This window comes from Coturnix japonica, chromosome 8 (assembly GCF_001577835.2).
Source record: "Coturnix japonica isolate 7356 chromosome 8, Coturnix japonica 2.1, whole genome shotgun sequence".
NCBI classification, from domain to species: Eukaryota; Metazoa; Chordata; class Aves; order Galliformes; family Phasianidae; genus Coturnix; species Coturnix japonica.
Genome location: NC_029523.1, coordinates 1,689,590 through 1,709,486, shown reverse-complemented (window position 1 = coordinate 1,709,486; position 19,897 = coordinate 1,689,590). Strand labels below are relative to the sequence as shown.

At 41.4% G+C, this 19,897-nt stretch overlaps 1 long non-coding RNA gene across 1 annotated transcript in view; it reads left to right on the top strand.

Moving 5' to 3' along the window:
• LOC107317169 overlaps positions 1-19,897 on the top strand; it is a 28,519-nt gene that overhangs the window by 8,504 nt on the left and 118 nt on the right. Inside the window, exons 3-5 of the long non-coding RNA XR_004308201.1 lie at positions 7,961-8,063; positions 12,479-12,700; positions 14,740-15,939. This is a non-coding gene — a long non-coding RNA (uncharacterized LOC107317169). The remainder of the gene's footprint in view (positions 1-7,960; positions 8,064-12,478; positions 12,701-14,739; positions 15,940-19,897) is intronic.

Here is a 19,897-nt window from a genome sequence, read left to right as displayed (position 1 = left end):
TGTGGAAATAACAGTGGTTTATCGTTAACATGGTATATTGTCACTGTAAAAAGTGCAGACTACTGCTCTAATTACATGAACTAAAAACTTTGTTTTTTTTTCCACTAGTGCAAAGGAAAGTTTGCAATCACCTTTGTAGGCTTTCACTCCACAGTCACAGGATACTGGATAAATAGTAAACAACTGTAACCTAGTTTTATAAGTTGGAAAGCCAAAGCAAAAAATTGTGAAGCTGGCCATGCTTTAAAAGCTTGAAGACCATTCCAGAAAACAATATACATATAAAATCAAGATTATGACTTGTGTTGTTGTAACGCTCAGAAATACTACTCCTGACAGAGCACCCCATTAAGAACATGTTAGAACTCTGCATAACTTCATGCGATGCGTAGAACAAGCAACTAGTTCTGAGCGTGCTTAAGTAAAGGTACTTAAAATGTTGAGTCTGCAATGCCAGCTAATGGTAGGAAGCTATTTTACCTCTCAATCTTGCTTTATTTTATTCTCCTCTGACTGGCTATTATACTGTATGACATACGGTCTGCTTAAATTAGGCAGGCGCACAAAATCTTGTTCCTTCGCTTCAGAGTGTGAAGCCAGGTTGACTATTAATAGGAAAAGCCCTGGAAGAATGTGTATGCAGAAGTCAGACTCTGCATAAGGGAAATGAAAGCTATGATACAAGAGGGAATAAAATGAATTTCTTGTGTATTACAGCCAGAACCACTATAGGCTAACACCATTCCAAACTAAGTGTAGAAGTGCTGTTACATCTGCATTCTAGGAGGTGGCATGCCAGTGACCTGATGTACATGGTATCCAGCGTACAGATTTTCCAGAGTGATCTCCAAGTTGTAACAGACAACCTCTTTCCTGCCAGCAGAGCCTGGAGAGGAATAAACCAAGACCACCGGCTAAGTCACTGCGAAACGTGCTGTGGATATGAGCGCCGAATACCCTCAGGTACTGTGTTTAAATGAAAGGCTTTAGCCAAAAAAAAGAAAAGAGATGCATATAAAATGGATGTTAAGTGTATCATTATCTTCTTTTAGAACAATGGAATTTTTACAAGAATGTTGCAAAATAATTTTATGAGAAATATCCAACAAAATGTCAGCTTCACAATGTCACTCGCTTCAAGTTTCCAAAAACATTAAAAATAATTACGCTAATTGTAAGCTACAAAATTTACTACATGATGATTATTACACAAGAATTAATGTATATGTAAAATATCATAAAACTCAGCTGACTACTGCAATATCCCTTCCTCTGGTTTTGACAAATGCAGTTTTTCAGGAATGATTCTCTACTGCATAGCGCTGCAGAGATTATTTCCTAGCTCATCCCTTTGACTATCAAATATAAAACTCTATCTGATATAAGCAGCTTGTCTTCGCTTTCAAAGCCATCCATAGTTTCCCCTCATCCTACCTATCATCTCTCATTCAGGATCAAGCAAACACTTCTTTCTCTGATTAGCCCATGATGCCAGCCTCCTCTCATTCTACTTCTTAGACTTTCATTCACTCCATGTTCAAGCTTTATCCTTATGCAGCTTTTAACATTGTGGGAAGAGCTCTTTAGCGATGTGCACAAAGCTACCTCATTATCTTCCTCTAATCCCATTCTGTGAGAGTTCTCTGCCATCCTGCCTTTATAAAAAAATTTCAGATTTTAAACACTCCTATCATAGTTATAATTAGCTCAGTTACCCTCCCCACCCTGCCCCTCCCCCCCCCCAAAAAAAAGATTTTTGGAATTTGATGTTGGTATCTTTCTCTACTAGAGCAGATGCTGTGGTTCTCTGTGTGGTTTACTGGATGCCCTGTTTTCAGACGTCTGCCTGTTGTTTCAGGGCGGCAAATATTTTCTGCTTTGGAAAACAGATTAGAAGAATTTAGATGATCTGCCTGGATTTTAGGAGCATTGATGTAGTCCACTGACATTTTTGACAATGAAAATGCTCCAGGCTGATTTGCGCTTTTAGTCATAGAGCATGTGATTGACAAGAAAAGATTTATTCAGATCAGCTAAGAGAAAATAGTGATTCTGTGGCTGGGCACAGAATTAAAATAATATCCCTTATTGTGAGGAAAGATTTGATAAGCATTTTAAATTTTTCATCGTTTTGGGACGAGTTTCGGGACGTGTGCCATTGTCTCTGGTTTGCCGGATTTCTTGTAGAATGGAATCGCGTAGTCTATAAGTGAGAACCATTTATTGCACTGGGTCATCATCTTAGCTGAGTACCATTTTTCTTTCAAGCAATTAATTCTGAGCCTTGAACACGTTTGTGTGTTGGTTTTTCACTTCCTTAGTATTTTCATCCACCAGTGGCTAAACTGTCCTTCCGCAGGGCTCTATTTTTGTCAGAGTTTTTTATGATGCTTGTGAGAATTGCCTGCCACTCCTCCCCTTTCCCATGCTTCCTTTTGGTTGAGGGCCCTTGCATGGTCCTTACAGGGGCCTGGAAGCCACAGTTTCCCCAAAACTCCTCATCTTCACCTGTGCTTTTATTGGGTCCTCTTCGTGTAACCATCCAGGGTTCTCATCTCCCAGTCTATCAGTTCATGAACTTCAAGAAGTATCAGCATGATCCAATAACCTTGCATGAGGATGCAAACAGATAACATCCTGAACTCTGAAACTTATTAGCGCCATTTGTTGACTACAGTCTTCAAAACACATCTTAGGATGCTTGTCTAGAGATAATGACTCATCCATTTTGGGAAATCTTAGCATCAGGATAAAAGCCATTCTTAAACCTTTATCATTGCCATCCCATAATCTGTCAGAAGATAGATCTTAGAAAGTTAGGCTGGAATTCTCCAAGGCACCAAGTGGATGTAGCAAGACATGATTCTTGTTCCATAATTTCATCTAGAATACCCACAAGCTGCAGATTTCCCAAAGTAAAAAGTAAAATCGCCTCCCAAACTGAGCTTTCTTTTTCTTCCAAGTTTCAGCAGAAAACTGTATTTTGTATGGCAAGCTATAAATCCTGGAAAATACAAGTTTATGTGGAAATGCTGATACAGCCTTAGTTATGCACTGGTAATGGCTATAGCACTCAACAATGATTTGACTCTGAAGGCCATTAATCCCAAATGAAAACCTTGGAAGAAGCTGAACTTTGGAGGTCAATGAGATCTCAGAGGAAGCGACTGAAAACTCGAGAAAGCTGCTTTTGTCCATGTAAAATCAATGTTATTGTTTTCTTGTCTGAGAGAAATTTTAATGCTAAAGACTAAGGATTTACAAACAGGAAATGCGCAGGAACTTCAAAAGGTCTTGTAAGAAGTAGTGATTCATAACATTATGTTTTCAGATCGTCTAATTTTAAACCTTGCTCTGAAGCCATGCTTGACGGTCTACTGACAGGAAGAACTACGTAATTCACTCGTGTCCTGATTTTAAGCTTACAACCATTTTATTCTGTGGTGAAGAGTAATTACAAATTCTATTTGCCAGAACTGTTCATGTTTCATTAGACTTTGCAATGATTAACAGGAAAATAAGGAAGAAATTTAACAACGCAGGCTAGACAATCTGAGGAAATATTTTCAAAGACTGTTTTAAGACCAAAAAAACCCACCAACATTCTAATCCAGCTTAAAAGGAGCAGTAGTAGCACATGGCTTCACATGAGACAGGTAATGCAGGTCTTCAAGTGTCGCACAAGGAGGACACTTAACTTCTACCAGGGTATCCAGGGCTTTTTATGGCATTGAGACTTCATTGACCTAATTCATTAAAAAAGCGCCCACTTCAGGGCTGTTGCTAGCAGTCAAACTTGCTATGAGGGTCTGACACTTTCCTGGCATTAGAACCAGAGAATGCTTGAAATCATTAGCACTAAAATGCTTCCACCTGCTACAGCCCGGAATCAGAGTCATTGAGAGCCTGAAGCAAAATGTAGACAGTGAGGACAATTATTTCTGTGTATTTGCTGACAGGTTGCTTGTTAGGCTTCTGATTCATCATCAGCCAAACAAAACAGGATCTCTGCTATGTCCCTTCTTAGTTAATTAGAACTCTACGTTATTGGAAGCAGTGGCAAACAATAATGCTCCATCTCATTAAAAGTAATACCAATGAAAGTATTTGAATTGCTTATTTGATTCATGCAAATAAATTACTAACAATTGAGACTGTGTGAGTGTGGCAATAATTGACTATATTAATCACAGCAGGTAATTAGTGTGTCTTGCCTAGTGCATTTTTCTTCATTTTGTATTGTTTCCTGGTTATTCCAGAAACACTGAGAAATTATACAAAAAAAAAAAAAGAAAACCAAAAATGCTGCTGAGTAGAAAAGAAAGGATCATACTTAAATGGAAACATTCATTAATAAAGGAATGCTCATCAGTACTATCCAGCTACTTTAGTAGGAGGCTCTCTGCACAGCACTGCCAATGTCACAAATTCACAAGCTCGCACTATATTCACTTCTCAATCATCACGATCATTGGAAGTGTGCAAACTTTGCCTATGCTGGTAGAATAGATTTGGCAGAGCAAGGATCTCTTTATACCTTGAACTTCTTTAAGCTTCTGTGAATAAAACTCCATCCCTAAAAACAAGGATAATAAGACCTGCCTCTTTTAGAAGAGCTGTCCTGTTGCTACGCAACAGTATTTTAGGAAGTATTACGTACCTACAGGAACTGTACTGCTGATCACATGACCGTTGTTACCTGGAGTTTCTGAAGCAGGAATTTTTATTAATCAGGGCTGCAGTAGTGTAAAAGAGCGTATAGTACCACACACATAATGACCAGAAAAGGTGCGTATCTATTTTTTTAATCTATGTTTAACACACAAGATTGAAGTGTATTTTTTAATCATTTGCACAGAAGGAAAAGGTTAGAAGAAAGAAAAGCAGAATGCTACAATCACTGTTAGTGAATTTAATTGTTTATGGTAGATAAAAAAAAGAAACAAAGTTGTACAAATAAATGCTAATATCTGTTTAACACTGATCACACTAATCATAGAATGGCTTGGGTTGGAGGGAGCTTAAAATCATTCAGTTCCAAACCCCCTACCATGGCTGGTTGCCACCCAGCTCAGACTGCCATTGGTCCCCTCCCAACCTCACCTTAGGCACCTCCAACAACCTTGGGCAGCCAAAACTCTGGGCAGCGTGTGCCAGTGCCTCAGCTTTTCTTCATAGCTTTCTCATAAGAAGTGGTGCTCCAGACCTCTGAGTGTTTTGAGATATAGTTGTTTTGTTTTTCCACCCATACTTTTCCCTAAGTGTAGCTGACTGCCTGACAGTTATTAACAATTTGGAATATAAAGTAGGAATTCCTGGCTTTTGTATTTAAGTGAACAACCAGGACAAATGACAGCTAAATAATAAGCAAGTAAGATTGGACAAATATTTTGCAGCATCTCTGGTTCTTTCAGTTTGATGTAAAGGAAATGAACATTGTTCAAATTGTACATTCACTGCTATGCAGCTTGCTGCAGCTCTCATTCCCATTGCTAACTTCACTGTACATCCCAGAGCTAGTCTGCATTTTAATGTTTGGATGGCACAGTGTGTTCAGTGTGTGAGCCTGCCTTCTCCAGTAATCCATGCCATTTTTCTTTATTTCTTTTCTTTATTTTCTCCCAACAAAAATGTTCAGTTTTGTGCCATTCTTTGTTTTTTCAGCACAGAGTGCCTATCATTCAGCCCTCTGATGGCACAACATCAGACAACTCGGGGACAGACAGAACACAAAACCAGAAATGAGGATGTACAACCATGGCTGAAGATGCCAGAGAGTGTTGTAACGGCCAGAGAGAGGCAGATACGTAAGCAAATGACAAAAGTTTAAGCTGTTCTTCTGAATGGTTGTCTTGTACTATGTGGCTATTAAAAAGCCACTGATTGTAAGTGTTTTTGAACTAGTCACAAGATGAAGACTGCACACAGGAGAAGCCGGAAGCACCTACCCCTGTAAAGACATGTTATGTACTCATCCTAATTCTTGTTTGAATACTCATGTCACAAAGATGATGCCTTCTAGGAGACTACATTTAACCTTTCACTTACCAAAAATATTTTGTGTGAACTGATTTTCCTTTTATTCAAATAAGAGTGAATTTCTGGAAAGATGAAAGAATAATGAAAATACTAAACACTTATGTTACTCGTAGCACCAATGTAACAGGTTGTCGGAAGCTTTCTCTATGGAAAGATGGACTTCTGTTTCATGGCTGCTAAACGAGAGAAAGCGCATTTTTTTCAATCCTATCAGATGTCTCAGTTTGCAGCACTGATACGATGCCTGCCACTGTTTCCCGCTGATAACTTTGAAATCAAAAGATGCGCCTTTTGACCATTTCTGTGTGCAGTCGAAGTCTGTATGGCTGGTGTTTATTGTGACCTTTGTGCTAGAGAACAGGTGACCAAAATCATTAAAAACTGATGTTGCGGTGTAAGGGAAAACAACAGTTTAAGATGAACCCGTTTTAATATCTTTATCGGGATCTTTTTCCCTTCAGAGTAAAGCAGTAGCATAATACCCAGCTGCATGATAATACTGGCAAGCAAGGCCGTGAATTTCAACAGCAAACCCTAAACACTGAATGTGCTGTGCTTTTTAAAGAAATCCTCTTTTGTACCAGATATGTAATACCCTTTTGTGCTAGAGTGGTTTGCATAATAATAGTTTTCTTTAGTTATTCGTTGTGGTGCAATGGAGCTGCAAAGTGAGCTAAGCAGTAGCAGCATACAAGACAGTTTCCCATTTTTCTCTAATTTTTTTGGAGATTTACTCGTCTTTTAAAACGTAAATACTTTTAACTATTTTCATGAAAGATATCCAATTATTAACATTTCAGATCTAAGACCAAGATCTAAGATCTAAGTATTACTTAATATCCACCTTCCTATTTGAGCTCCTCAATTTCAGAAGCAGCAGCAATATTACATCTTTGGCATTTATGGAGAACGTCAAGCATCTTAATTTAATTGGGCACACAATCATCTGCTGTAAATCAGCGTGATGCTGTTCAGAGACTGTGAGACCATGCCCAGGACCCTAACTGTAGAACAACTTGTTTTCAAAATCCAACTAAAATTCATACTATAAACTGTCTAGCCCATACAGGAGTTGTACATACGTTACAATGCACCACTGCTAAGATAAAGAGTGCTAGCTGACTGAAAAAAATGAACATCTAGGATATACCTGAGAACAAGCATAAAATAAAACTTGAAGAATTTGCTGAGAAGTTTTCCCATGTAAAATTTTTTTAAGGTTCCTCTTGGGCTTTTCAATGTGTTCTGATCTGGGTAGTAAGGAAGGAATATTTCCCAAAGGAGATATAATTACATTGAAATGGAGCACAGTCTTATTCACAGTGAAAGCTACAGAGAAGAACTAAAACCAGGGGAAGTTCCCCAGCTAATGTTCAATAAACTGGGCATTATTTTAACTGATACTATCAAGGGATTTTTCTTTTGAAATTGGTGGAATTATGCCAAGTTACTCTATCTGTGAGTTTGGCCATAGATTACACATGCTTTTCAACCCCTGGCCTGCAACCACTGCAAGGGACCATTTCCAAGAAATCCCTCAAAAGCAACAAAGGAAAGCAAGGCTATTACAAATTAGCTTAAATTCAGAGTGCAGAGAGTTCAGAATCTCACTGGAAAATATTTAGAGGTTTGCGAATCGATATGGGTCAAAAGCAGTTGGGCTACACTATTTCAGATCAGCTGACAAGGTGGATTAACATACAACAATACATTATCACATGTTAGCGGTACAAAGAATACCCAGGAAAAAAAGAAAGCTCTAGAGCCCAACTGTCACTGCTTTCACAGCTCCATGTGTCAGAGACCATTATATATAGCTACCCTGCAAAGCCGAGATGAATACATCCTCATATCTCTTATCAATACAGCAATTGTGTATTCTTGTTTACTAAAATATCTCAGATCTGTCTTTGCTAAATAGAGCAACAAGAAATTTCACAGCTCCAAAGAGTGAACCTACCATGGATTAGTACCAGAGACAGAAATACATCCACTAAAACCATGAAGGAAGTCCCAGGATCTAGGTAAGAGAGTATTGTAATTATTATACAGCCTGAGTTCTTGTAATACAGAATCTCACAACACAGGGTTCTGTCATCTTAGAAATATGAGTTGCCTTGTGTCAGCTGGATCCCAGATACTGTTAATGTACTGCAGGTTAAGCAGCACGTTACGCTCAGTTAGTGGTATGATGACATATCAGCTTACATCATTCTCCTTGACTATTCAAAAAAAAAATGTCTTTCAGAAGGAAAATATTCAGTGGAGTTCCCTGAAATCTTTTACTAGGAAGGTACAGTCCATGTTTCGCTTCATATGATGTTACAAGCTGCCCTGAGCTTTGTTGTGATAAGCACTTCTGCCCCACAGCCCATGGGATACAGCCCTTTCTCCAGGATCCCCATTCCCCTCCCCAGGCTTCTGGGATTCTGAGATATTTTTCTGCTTCCTAACAGATGCAGCAAGAATCTTATGTGCTCCTCACTTTCATTTATAATTTCTTAAGTGTTGAAGTTTTTGTTCACAGCAAACTGTGAATGAGAATTAAATGTTTCTGTTAAAAAATCAAATATGTCTATTTTACATGAGTATTCCTAAGTGATGCAGATGGCCAAACACTGAAGGAGATATTCATGAGTTTTGTTTTATTTTCCAGAACTGTTATTTAACTCACAAGGCAGGGAACTGCCAAACATAGGTAGCACTCACCTCTTTCTGCCAATAAACATCCTTCAGATGGTTTGGCAAATCCATCTAGGTCTTACACAGTTTGTGCACTTCAGACACTAAAGAAAAGCTACAAATTTGACCGATGCAATTCTTTTGTATTATCTATGAATCGGTTCCAGAATTAAATCCTGATATTGTGTATGGAGACTTGGTATAAACAGGCACCTTGGAAGAACCAACTGTCAGTTACAGAGTCTATCTGTAAGAGTGACAGCTTAAACTTCCATTTATTTCATTTACAGTTAAGGGGTGGAAACATCCTTCTGTCTTGTGCCATCACTAATAAGTGACAGTGCTGCTCTATACACTGCACAGGTAGGAGATGTATCACCAAAAAGCAGAAAAACACTCTTATTTCACACATACATCACCCCAGCTTTGCCAGGCTGAAAAACTCCCCAGGAAAGGACAGGGCTGCTTTTGTGACATAGTTCTCTCAAAAGCAAGCTGTAAGCACCCCTTCCGTTTGGGACACTTCAGTGACTTGTAAAGACTGGGGTGTATCACATGAAAGCTCACCGTGCTGCAAAGGAGGGCTCCACATGCCTTTAATTACACTGCAAAGTTTGCCCAGCTGTTAAGTGTAGAAAATCTGTGTAGGAGCATTTAAGTTAGGAGGTGTCCTCTGTGTCCAATGGCACTTTTCATAATGTTACAAACACGCTGTGCTGAAATCTGGACTCCAGTGCTCTCTGGGGAAATTTGTACGTGGATCCAGATACCGCTGGTCATTTCTTCGGCCTTACCCTGCTTACCGTATGCCTCCTCTTTGAAATGCTTGTGGCTGACTGCAGTGGGAGAGAGGTGGGCTACAGAATTGTTCCCATACGAAAATCCCTATGACTCTTCCACTGTAACAGCTGCCATATGAATTTCTTGTGTCAGCTTTTAATTGCAGTGAAACATTTCAATGTTTTTAGGTAAAAGAATATTCAATTGTTTGGCTAATAATTGCAAATACATCAGCCTTACATTCTCCATGCAAACCAGTCTGTGTGCAGTAGTTCAGGAGACTAGCAGAGGTTCCCTGTACCGCTGGAGTGAGCCCAAAACAGGGAAAAAGCACAGAACATAGATATAGTGGGTAGGGTCGCATGGAAAAGACAGACAAATTTATTCCTATTCTCAGTGACAGCCCAGTAAGAACAGGGCACAGTTTCAAGCCAATTGAGCTTGCTCTGTGGTTTCTGTATGTGAAAATGAAGAATTCACCCCAAAGAGACTTGTAGAGATCCAGTCACTGAGAATGCTGTCCAACAGGCAGGGCCTTAGTCTTACTGAATTTTTAAAAGCTTATAAAATAGTTTTTAGTTAAATATGCTTTAAAACAAAAGGTTTATTCTTACATGTTGGCGTGTTTATTCTTACATTATTGGCACCATTTATTTACTTTTTATAGGAGTGGGAGCACGACTGCTCCTGTGCCAGCATATTTGATTGTGTAGGACTTGCTTTACATTTACAGGGATCTATTGTTGCTTATGAGGAAAAATAAAATTTCTGTGGAGTGTTTAGTTAACTCCCTGTTGAAGTTAAGCAAGAGTTACCTTTGGAAAACTCGCATAAGGTTATTTGTAATGGTGCCAACGGGATCCTTGCTTTGCATATAAAAACGTGTGTGAATTTAAATGGACAAAGATACAATTATCCCAGAATAGCTTCAGGAAAAATCATCAGATTTCTTTCAGTTGAGGTACACAGATAGGGTGTGCAGTGTATGTTACTTCTCTCCAGGCAGGGCAGAAAATGGCTAGGCTTCTGTTTTCACTGTAAGATATATTCTGTTACCACTTTCAGTGGTCAGGAATAATTCCCTCCAAATCAAACTTTGGCATTTCCTAGGTAGAATTAGTCCTTATTTATATGAGTACGAGACAAAGAATAATCTTATCTGGGGATTTTAATATTGCTAGTGATGAAAAACTGAATGATTGAAGTCTCTCATACTCTCAGATCTTTGGAGTCTTTCAAAGTCCGTCTCAGTTTAATCCAAGAAATTGGAAACTCTGTCACATTCCAGCAAATGAACCCATATTCACTGTCCTTTTTCTCTTTTCTAGATCAGGAGCTTCTTCCTCTGCATTCTCACAAAAGCTTTTATGCAAAGTCCTTTTAGAGCCGAGGGAACCTTGTTAAAACTTAATTACAAATCCATGTAGTATTAAGAAAAGAGCATCTGGAACAGGCACTTCTCACAGGCTTGTGTTTAATTATTGACGGCTATTTCTGCTGTCTCCCCAACTAACTTATGAAATACATTTTCTTTCTCATGAAGAGTAACTCTCAGATGCACAGAACTGGAGACTTTTAAAAGATCCTCAGTTCCCCCAGGATCTGAGCATGTAGAAATTTGGGGCCTGGCCGTCCTTCTGGTCTGCACACCTGGCCTCAAGCCCTAATTCCTACTGCAACATCTCCACTAACAGCAAAGTGCTTCTTCAGTAGATGTGAGCCTATTATCTAGGTACTGTTGCTAGGAAAAACAGCTCATTTAGAGGTCTGGTGTAGTACATGCTTGATAAATGTCTTATCAGAACTTCACACACTCAGGATTCCTCATGATTAGGCTTGATTCATCAATATGAAACAGCCCCATTCCCTCTTCCAGTTACCTGTTGGAAGCAGCCTGTCTAGAGGTTGGTCTTAAAGCTTGAAAGCCATGCCCTGCCAGCTCCTGCAATTCAGGCCCATCACACAGTGACAAACAGATGGAGCAAAGGAAGCACTAGGTCTTCAGTTGTTTTCTTCTTTTCTTTTTATCTGCTCTGTTGATGTGAGCAAGTTAGTGGGCTTTGAGCTGCTTTGTTTTGCATGCACAAATGTGCACTCCTTGGGAAATCATTCCAATGTTTGCTGAACTGTGTTATCTAGATTCTGAGGATAAGAACACAGGAAAATAGGCCAGACCTGGAGCAAAGCAGGGACACATCCTAGGCATAATATTAATCTGCAATTGTCTTTTCCCAGGCAGTATGACTGATCCAGAGTTTCAGTAGGGGTTCAAACACAAGGCACGAGTGTACTTTTTGTTCATTAGCCACCAGACAATTTGTCTTAATGCTGTTTAAGGATGTGAAGTCAAAGACTTTTTTTTTTTTTTACTTTTGATTAAATAAATACTCTGTTTATTCCTATCATGTGTATCTTATGTCACTTGCTTAATGCAAGCGATTTCCATCAGTCAAAAGGGTCTACTTGTTTTTAACTCATGCACAATGGCATTTTCTGTTCTGTACTGCCAACAGAGATGACCAAAGAACCCTTTTGTCTTGGAATAAATCTAAGAAAAGTCTGTGCTAAATATACTAATGGCTCAGTTGAGCTGTTATTTAGCATTGCTGGTCCTTTTTTGTAGCTGCTTTGTAGAATGCAGATTAGGTCTCTGATACCTCTTAAAAGGCAGCTGATAGATGACATTAGAGTGCTATGGCAGCTCCTGCACCCTTCCGTTCAATAGTTTCTGCAGCAAAGATTTGGTGCTCCCCTGAGCCAAGAGCTGTACGGCTTGGCAAGTTTGGGCCTTTGAAATGGCTGCATCTTTACCCTGACTATCTGGGTGCAACCCAAAATGCACTCATGTGGACACCCACCTGAAGAGGAGGGGCCTTTGAAGGCCTTATAAAGGAACTGGTTTGCAGATAAGTTTAAATACAACTTGCCAGCAGCATATATACTTCACATTGACTCTGTCCTTTCTTTCTGTTTATAGCCCTTTACCACTGAACTGCAATAGCTTGATTGTGTTAAACTGAGTTCCAGGATGCAAGATGCTGTTCAGATAGCTCTGCAATACACTCTTCAGATCCAGCAGCTTGGGCAGGAGAGAGCCCACGGATGATGGAATACCCAGATCTCTGCTGCCATCCCATGAGCAATAGATCCTTTCTTCTGGATTCCCCAGGATTCTCCCAGCAGCCAGCCTTGTTAACAGGTGATTTTTGGATGCGTGCCTGTTCTCTCCACATCCCTGACTGCTTTCACTTTAGTTCAGCCTTTGTTGCTAACTTCTTTGTGGCTTCCAGAAGGTGTTCATTTTCTGTGTGTCTTCTATGCCCTTGCATTCCTCACTCTGAGTGCCTCACCACACTGCGTGCCCTTTTATGCCTTAGTCATTCTTGCTTAGTGCTACACAAAGGGCATAGCTAACCCTGGAAAATCTCTTTTTGTAGCATGCTGATGTATTGTGATTAATTCATTATCAACGATGACAAGACTGCCTCAGGAAACTCCAACAACCTATAGGGCTGAGGATTTTTATACAATAGCTCTTTTAAAAACAAGTTATATCCCACACAGAAGGACTTATTTTCTTAGATTTCCTGCAGGTAGGATCAGCGTGTTGATGCTATGCATAAAGATAAGGCAACAGGGCACCGCTCAGGTGCAACAAACCTGAAAGTAGTAGCAACAGCAATAAACTGAGCTTGTATTGTGCCCTGATGTAACATCGCAGAGAAGCTCATGAATGCATGTGGCACATAGCAGAAAGCACATTCAACGTTATCCTTGCACTGAAGGGGAAAGCCCACCCTCATCCCAAAGAGAGAGACGTGCTGCAGGGCTCCACCGCCACAACATTTGCATGAGAAAGCACGAAAGCTGAGGCCTTGTTGGAAGGCTCCCGGCTCTGCTCTCGCTAATTAGCCTGGGGAAGTAGCAGGAGACATTTCAGAGGAATGTCCCATTTCTTGCACTGAGAGCAGCAAGGCTGCCGACTTGCAGTTACATTCGAGTTCCTCGAGGTGCCAAACATCTCCACTCTGATAGACAGGACTGCTGTCCCCGGTAGATTTTTTAGTTGCTTTTCTTTAAGAGTCAACATTTTTCCTGATAGACTATTGGCAGTTCTCTGACTTCTGACATAAGGTCTGGCAGTAAAAAACAAATACGTATCCTTCCAAATTATAATGCAAAATGACCATATCTTATAATTTGCAATCTAAAGAGTGATTCAGGACCCAGAAACAAACCAATCTTCCAGATAATCTCACTTAGTTTAGAAAGTCTGTCTCAAACAGGAATTTCTAATCTGCTTGCAGTGCCTTTTCAGACTGAGCTCACATATAACCCAACCTGCTAACTGGCTGAGTTGCAGTCATAGTGCCAGCAGAGAGAAATTCAAGTGCTCTTCTGTCCTTACAGTGAACCTGAAACATCTCAGCCCTGGACCTCAGCCTGAGCTGTTCTCCAGCCTTCTTTCCTCCTGATCTTGGCTGTCACCGCAGCACCCTGCACTACACATTTTACCAAAGGCCTCTGTTTTTGTGCATCAGGGAGATTAATACAATCTTAAAACTCACATATTGCTATGTATTTTCTCATGATTTCTATCACATCATGAGTGTTCAGCCTTCTGGCTTGCCCAGGTCGCACTCAGTGAACAGGCTTGGGCCATGTACACAGAGGTCACTCCCAAAGTAATGGCTCCTATTTATTTCCATGGAAACTACAACTGATACGAGGGGCACAATAACACTATTTGAGAGGGCAGGGGCTGGGCCGTGTGTTGGACAAGCCTCTATATCAAGTGTCCCTACAGTCCTCTAGGAAATGGGTACAAACGTCTGGAGATAAGGGAAAGGGGAGGCTCATGAGCCACACCGTATTTAAAATAGGACTGTACAGAATGCTGCTCAAGTTATTCACACAGCAGAATGAGCAAGCTGAGGGATGGGGTAGCCCAGTCGTGCTTTATATGGCAGAAACCTCCTTCCCACTGACCGGATAAAGTTTATGCCTAGAAAATTATCCAGTAAAAGTAAACCCACAGGTGACCATTTAACCTATTAAATATTTTGTATCACACCTCTTATTTTTTTTCCTATCTGATACCACAGTGAAAGGAAGCAAACTAATGCATGGAGGAGGGAGGGAGGCCTGTGTTTGATGGGGAAAGAAAAAAAAAAATAAAATAGCACCACCGATGTATTTTCTCTTTTTTTTTTCCTTCTTCACCTTTTCTGAGCTCAGAAGTCAACATGAATAGTAACAGCCCTTCAAAAACGAGACATGGAGGAACCTTGTGGGAAAGCACCTTGCAGTGCTTTGTCATCTGCTGACAAACTGGTGCCAGGTCCAGAACTTCATAATAAAGTCTTGGGAGAAAATTTTGCAGCAGACCAAGGAATCGTGAAGGTATGGACCTGCAGCAAAACTGCCGTAAGAAATGATGTATTTACCTTTATTCATCTCCTTAAAGGCTGAAAGCTGAGCTTTGTGGCAAGCTGTGATCTCACCTTCTTCATTGCATTGCAGTACTGTTTGTCATGTTTTCTAGTATTCCAAAAAAAGAAAAGGAGCAAGGCAATAGCTGTTAGTTACTGACACATTATCTCCCAGTGGTATCTTCAGATTTAAAGCCTCTTGGGCACCTCTGTTATGTTCCCAAAGCAAAGTACCTGGGTCATGACACAGGAGGCTTCTATGCCGCTGATTCTCTGCTCTCTTCCATGCAGCAGAGCTGGATTCCTGGCAGCTGGAGGTGCTGCTCTTATACACAACAGCAGCAAATGGGCGCCCATGTGAGTTAAAGAATCACAGGAGACACCGTGCATTGCTGCAGCACGTGGCTTCCAGGGCTGAGGTGATGTTTCTGCCACCAGGCAGACTTCCTGCTCTCAGGTAGGAGCCTCGGGTGACTGGCTTGTTGTGCTTCCCTCACTGAGACACAGCTTTGGGCAGACACTGGGAGCAGGGCTTAACTTACCTCCGCTCCTTCTTGCTTCAACTGACTAACTCAGCTGCTCTGTGAGTGTGTGGAAATTACCTTGAGTGCAATTATTTGCTGTAGGAGGACACTTGAAGCAGCCGATGTCCCTGCAGTCTGTCGGGCAGGGTGCTTTATGTACCGCAGTGCTGCATTCCTGCCTAATGCCAAGGGGATGGCCTTTTGCAGCGGCTTATCAGATAGAGATAGCAGCAATTATCCAGCACCGATTCCTTCCCTCCCTCTCCTGGTCTGTTTCCATGCTCTCATACCATGTGATTTCTACATTAAACGGGCTCCTTATGTGAAAGCGGTCTCAGCTTTCAAGTTTAAGTTTAAAAAACCAACACGGAACGGATGAAGTGAAATGTTTCTTTTGGCCGGCGCTCTGACAAAGGGGAGGAAACCCCTCGCTGTGGGAGCGGGCGGCAGCGCCCTCTGCTGGGCGCACGGAGAGCCTGGAGGTCGGGCTGACACCTGTACTCGCAGTGAATACCCGTTACCCTCATGACCCGCACAATCCCTTCGACACAACAAAAAAGCAATCACAGAACTTAAATAGAATCCCAAGGTCCCTTCTAAAAGCAGCCCCCCGAGTAGCTTCTCACCCCCGCAGCGTTGCGGCAACGGCAAAGAAACGCGACCTGCCCAGCATCCCGGGATCTCCCGCTCTGGATCTACACTCAGGAGCCCGGCACCTCCGGTGGAGCTCAAGATGCCTCGCGGCGGTCCCGCCCCGAGCTTCCGACGAGGTGCGGCTGTGCCCCCGGCGGGGGCGGCCCCGCGCACCTGGGGGTCGTTATCGGGGCTGGGTCTCCATGGGCCGGCCCGGGGCTCTGACAGTTCGACACGTGCGCTCCGGATCTCAAATACGCGCTGAAATGACGCTTCAAATTACACTTTGTCACACGCTTCTTCTTCTCACCTGTTGGGTCATTCAACAAGTGACATAACTGTACCCGACTCGAACGGATCGCTCTGCGCTGGACGCCGATGCAATGACACGGAATCGCGCTGCCGGAGAACGGCCCGGCCGTGTCGGTTCCGAGAGGCCCCTCCCCGCGTGCTGCCTCGGCCCACATCCAAAAAGAACCCCAAAAACCCCCAAAAACCAAACCCCCACCGGTTTAAACCTTTCGATCACAGAGAAAATGATGGACTAAAGATGATGGAGCAATGTGAAAAAGGCAGCGTAGTGCAGAGCAGGGGACGGATCCACCGAGACTGTGCGACGATATGCAACGTTCTCTGCGAGAAGGAGCTGGTTCGGTGATGGGGGTGTCACAGCTGGGCCAAAGGATCACATTCACTTCAACATAATACGGGATTGCTCTGGGAGAGCAGCATCATACAACCATTTGTGTGAGCTGCTGCTCCTTTAAGGAATTACAGTTTAAATGGAATTTAGCCTGGAATAATTGATGAAATGGACAAATGAGCCCTGAGCACTAACGAAGGACCACCGCACTGCCAGAAGGAGGCACATGATGTCAAAGAGGGCGGAATAAGGCCGCATCTGTTCAACGGTCACTGGGGGCAGACAGGTTAATGAATGTGGGGAGGTAATGAACATGTAATACATGTAAAACTATAACCTGTGTAAGAACAGTCGATTGGTGGAGCGTTTTCAGAGAATTACCACAAGACAAACACGTTACTATCAGCAATGTGTGCATGTCATCTGTTGGCCTGGAAGCTGCTATTACAGTATTACCTCACGGTTACTTCAGGAACACATTGGAAAGTCTCTTCTTAGCATTAATGAAATATTTTCAATGGACTCAGCCACTTCCCTGACATGTATCTCTTTTCCACCTTCTGCATTTTTTCTGCTTCCAAGGAAATGTGGCTGCACCTTGGTAAAAATGAGTGAAAAGTTAGCAGTGACATTCTTTATTGTGCTCATAAGGCCTAGACAAGGTAACTGAGAAACCACGTTCAGTCCTTTGGGTACAATACTTCTTCTTGCCCTCTAAGCGGAACACTTTTGTGCCACTGATGTACATTGGTCAGGAAATAGAAGAGAATCCAAAAGACCCTGACTGCTGCTTCTTCGGGAATCTGTAACATCGATGTTCAACAGCTGGATATTTCAGCCTTCATTTTTCAGTGTATCAAAACATGGAATGTGTCTAGAACATCTGTCTCGCTGACAGAGAATGGGAGGTTATCTGTTGAGGGTTTGGTTTTCTCCGACCATGCTCTAGAACACACACAATTTCAGGGAGAGATGCCATGATGCACACCATTGTATTCAATGATGTGAACAGTAAGAAATCTCACAGTTACCTCCCTTAAATAGCAGATCAGAGTTTCTAAATTCATCCTTATAAAAGCCCTTTGCTCCATCGTAATCCTGTAGTTAAAATTTTCCTTTATTCAAGTTTCCTCCAGTCACACATGGTCCCTCATAGCGCTACAGAGTGATCTCAAGCCCCAGGAAATCACAGGCTGGATTTCAAGTCAGCACCTCTCTCTCCTTCCACACCTTCCACATCAGACAATGCCAGCGAACTGCCCATATATACGAACAGCTACACAGCCGTCGGTCAGACTGAGAAATACCACGATACCGGTAAGATTCAGAGCTGTACAAGAAGAACACATTGATAACAGTACTAAAATAACAAGGACATATGATTTTTATTGTACAGTTTATTTTGGCAGGATTTTCAAAAGCTGTATACAATACCAAAAAAATTAATTCAAAACCACGTTCCAGGGCAGCTTGAATGATTATTCACCAGCAATTTAAAATCTTTATGCTGCCCGCTGGGTGCCTTCTATACCAATGCATTCATTTACATTTCAGTGGCAGGTGATGCCGAGCGTATCCATCACCATTCACGATTGCTTGGAGAGGATCCACAATTTCTGGCATGTTGTCTTTTCTCAAAACCCAGTCTGGTTTAATTTTGTGGAAATAACAGTGGTTTATCGTTAACATGGTATATTGTCACTGTAAAAAGTGCAGACTACTGCTCTAGTTCATGAACAAAAAACTTGTTTTTTTTCCACTAGTGCAAGGAAAGTTTGCAATCACCTTGTAGGCTTTCACTCCACAGTCACAGGATACTGGATAAAATAGTAAACAACTGTAACCTAGTTTTATAAGTTGGAAAGCCAAAGCAAAAAATTGTGAAGCTGGCCATGCTTTAAAAGCTTGAAGACCATTCCAGAAAACAAATATACATATAAAATCAAGATTATGACTTGTGTTGTTGTAACGCTCAGAAATACTACTCCTGACAGAGCACACCCATTAAAACATGTTAGAACTCTGCATAACTTCATGCGATGCGTAGAACAAGCAACTAGTTCTGAGCGTTGCTTAAGATAAGGTACTTAAAATGTTGAGTCTGCAATGCCAGCTAATGGTAGGAAGCTATTTTACCTCTCAATCTTGCTTTATTTTATTCTCCTCTGACTGGCTATTATACTGTATTGACATACGGTCTGCTTAAATCAGGCAGGCGCACAAAATCTTGTTCCTTCGTTCAGAGTGTGAAGCCAGGTTGACTATTAATAGGAAAAGCCCTGGAAGAATGTGTATGCAGCAGTCAGACTCTGCCATAAGGGAAAGAAAGCTATGATACAAGAGGGAATAAAATGAATTTCTTGTGTATTACAGCCAGAACCACTATAGGCTAACACCATTCCAAACTAGTGTAGAAGATGCTGTTACATCTGATGTCTAGGAGGTGGCATGCCAGTGACCTGATGTACATGGTATCCAGCGTACAGATTTTCCAGAGTGATCTCCAAGTTGTAACGACAACCTCTTTCCTGCCAGCAGAGCCTGGAGAGGAATAAACCAAGACCACCGGCTAAGTCACTGCGAAACGTGCTGTGGATATGAGCGCCGAATACCCTCAAGTACTTGTGTTTAAATGAAAGGCTTTAGCCAAAAAAAGAAAAGAGATGCATATTAAAATGGATGTTAAGTGTATCATTATCTTCTTTTAGAACAATGGAATTTTTACAAGAATGTTGCAAAATAATTTTATGAGAAATATCCAACAAAAATGTCACTCACAATGTCACTCGCTTCAAGTTTCCAAAACATTAAAAATAATTAGCTAATTGTAAGCTACAAAATTTACTAATGATGATTATTACACAAGAATTAATGTATATGTAAAATATCATAAAAGCTCAGCTGACTACTGCAATACCCTTCCTCTGGTTTTGACAAATGCAGTTTTCAGGATGATTCTCTACTGCATAGCGCTGCAGAGATTATTTCCTAGCTCATCCCTTTGACTATCAAATATAAAACTCTATTCTGATATAAGCACTTGTCTTCGGCTTTCAAAGCCATCCATAGTTTCCCCTCATCCTACTATCATCTCTCATTCAGGATCAGGCAAACACTTCTTTCTCTGATTAGCCCATGATGCCAGCCTTCTATCACGTAGGCAT